The sequence below is a fragment of the Triplophysa rosa genome, linkage group LG1 (assembly GCF_024868665.1).
Source record: "Triplophysa rosa linkage group LG1, Trosa_1v2, whole genome shotgun sequence".
NCBI classification, from domain to species: domain Eukaryota; kingdom Metazoa; phylum Chordata; class Actinopteri; order Cypriniformes; family Nemacheilidae; genus Triplophysa; species Triplophysa rosa.
The window spans coordinates 38,972,938-38,976,058 of record NC_079890.1 but is presented as its reverse complement, the minus strand read 5'-3'; the positions used below and the strand labels follow the sequence as shown (position 1 = coordinate 38,976,058).

General features: G+C 37.9%; 1 pseudogene; it reads right to left on the bottom strand.

Annotated features, from left to right (window-relative positions):
- Positions 1–1,762: 1,762 nt before the first annotated feature.
- On the bottom strand, positions 1,763–3,071 carry LOC130551357 (UDP-GlcNAc:betaGal beta-1,3-N-acetylglucosaminyltransferase 7-like; annotated as a pseudogene).
- Between the last annotated feature and the right edge of the window lie 50 nt (positions 3,072–3,121).

Here is a 3,121-nt window from a genome sequence, read left to right as displayed (position 1 = left end):
AAGCATCAATTCTCTATAATAATCCTTTTTATCTAAACCTTATTGCATTGGCATGGACAATACTTGCCTTTTCACCGCTAGGCATTTTAGAGCGCCGGTTATATTTTCAAACAAATTATTAGATGTGCTTATTGTAGCGTGCTGAGGTTTACAATTACACTTATGATCTAATGCTGAACAAACGGCGGGTACCTTTTTAATAATTCATTTACAAAACGTGTCTTGTGATCACATTGTACGCAATCAGCATGTTATATGATATGCTCTGAAGCAGACACAATACAGCATTAATATTGCAAGAGCTCATTGTGTCCGAATGCAAGAATAAAGCTGTATCTTTTGTGTAATTTAAGTCAGTTAAGATAAGTCAACATTACTGCGGACGGTGCAGTTTAGCCCCAGCGCCGTGATCATTTTTCATTTTATCTACTCTCTCGTGTGCCTGGATTGACTTCTCACTATCGGTATGAAGTCATGTCCTTTGTTCTATTTTTTAAATGCCTATTTAGACAAGATGAGACCATATACCACCATACAATACAAATACACTTTACAAAAAAAGTGTGATCCATTATGCATTTGGAAGATGCCTTTGTCCAAAGCGACAATACTTTTTTCAGCATGTTCCTTGGGTATCTCACCCACGACCTTTGTGTTGCTGGCACAAAGCTCTGTCAATTGAGCACGAACATCAGGAAGGATTATATACTCATATATTCACTACTCTCTGGATGGGTTAAATGCAGAGGTCACATTTCGTTGCCTTGTACTTGTACATGTGCAATGACAATAAAGTTGAATCTAATCTAATATAGTGCACAAGGAAATTAAAAGACATTGAGCCTAACAACTAATTGATGACTTTTGTTTTGTTGTATGAAGCATTTGTCACTATAAGTGCTGTTGTCGCTTCTGCAAATTTTAAGCAACAGACTCTTGGCATAGGTGATAATTGACAATTGTGCCACCTGAAAAGTTTAGATGGAACAAGTCACTACAAAATTTTGAGTTGAGGTACGGTGTGATTTGTAACATTATAAGCACTGGTAAAAGGTATTCTTAAATAGAGTAAATCACACGTAGCCTGGAGTCTCATAACATCTGATAAGCCATTGAAATCTGAGTGCACAAGAATGTGTGTAATTACAGTAAACTGCTGAAAGCTCACCTTTCTGGAAATACAGCTCCACTTTTCAGTTATCGGAAAAGTCATAGGTTTCAGATACTGAACTTCTTCATTGTTGAAATTACAATAGCATTAGTCTATCACTTTTAGAAATTCCAAGGAATGTGCTCAGATCATCATGAAGACTACAAAACTGAGATAAAAGAGAAGTAATTATAAAATGAAAATACTAAGTTGTAGTCCCGCTGAGAAAGATGAAATCGAGTTCAACCATATCTGTGCAACTGTGTTGATAAACTTTACAAAAGAAGCACATTGAAGTAGCTTAGATAATATCTTAAGTGGATTTTCAGCTGTTAAAGACAACTTTTGGTAGTCCTAGAGCACTGCTGATATCATTGATTTTGGTAACAGGGATAGGAGGAATGAACAAACTCAGAGACAATGTGTTACTTAAAATCACATTATTTATTTAAAGCAAACAAGAGATAGTGTCACACCACCTCGTGGCCATGACTTGGATACAGAGCAGTAGTCACATTTGTAGACATTTGTAAACCTTGAGAAATTGCACAAACAAAAGCAAAATGGATTGTTGGAGGATTTAGAAAGCCTATTTACTTGTTTGTAGCCCTGTTTATGCTCAAATGACAAAGACAGTTGAAAATGTTAAGGCATACCACTTTACGTTAAAAATTATTATTCATGATTAATCACAGTCTTTCACTACAAAATTTGTTCAAATTTTCTTTGAACAATCTAAGTCACTATAGATCAGACTCCATATGTTGATCAGATCTGGTGGGAGCAGTTTGTGTACCACTATCATGTCCCTAAAAAAGCATGGCTCCCTATTCATCTTACTGTTTTCATTCCTAACAATCCCAAAGGTTTTGAATGCATTGTGCTGAACTGGTTTTACCTGAAGCACTTCTAGACACATCCCAAGAAACACATCATCGATGGGATAAAGTTCCAGAGTTTCACATGCTCCGTAGAGTTTACGCGCAAGTGGACCATTCATCAGGAAACCACCTCCACCAGCATACGGTGGGTAGTTGTTCTTTTTTTACAAGTTTTTTGGGATGTAGTACTTGCTCATCTTATTTCGAATGGGATTGGCTTTAAATAGAACATTTCCTACAAAAAGGTCTTTTTTGTCTTTGCTTGCCTCCAGATACTCCAAGATGTTGGGAACGTTGACAAACACGTCATCATCTCCTTTGAAGATGTAGCTTGTGTTTCTGCAGTACATGGAGAACCATTTCAGGAAGTGAATCTCCTTTAGGGTGAGGTTGAAGAAGCTATCCATGAAGTCCCACTGAAGTATGTCCTGATAAATGTAATTCTCATATTCCAGAAGTTTTTGATGGTTGGCTCTCTCTCCTTCATTGGAAGATGTCCCAAGAAGGAAAAGGATCTTGATTTTTTTCCCATTGATAGTCTGCTCTTTGCCCCAAGTTTGTCTTATCACCTCTCTGCGATCATATTGTGTTATCACAGACTTGATGACCATCAACAAGTCCACATCTCCGGCACACTTGACTGGGTGATTCATGAGGATAGGAAAGTATCGGCAATGCCGGTAGAGCAGAAATTGCTTAAAATCGGAGTTAAGACTTGTGAACCATTCTGTGGATAAGAAACTGAGGCTGGCGCTGCAGTTGGAGCTGATGATATCCCATGTTGTGGATTCTTTGGGATGTTCTGCGAGCAATTCCATTCTTTGCATGATCTCCGTACTGAAGTTTACAGAAATTGTGTGGGTGCTCTTATTTTGCAGGTCTATTTCTTTCTCCATTCGCGTCTGTCTTTCAATTCTCTCCGGCTCTGAGTCCTTTTGTATGCTGATGTGTTCAATCTGGATGATAGTAAACATCACTACCGACAAGAAGAACATGAGACCAATGCAGTGATAAACCTGACGCTGTTTGTTGGTGTACATTCTGGATAAAAAATGCAAATATGTCAATTCCTGCCCACCCTTTGTTATTT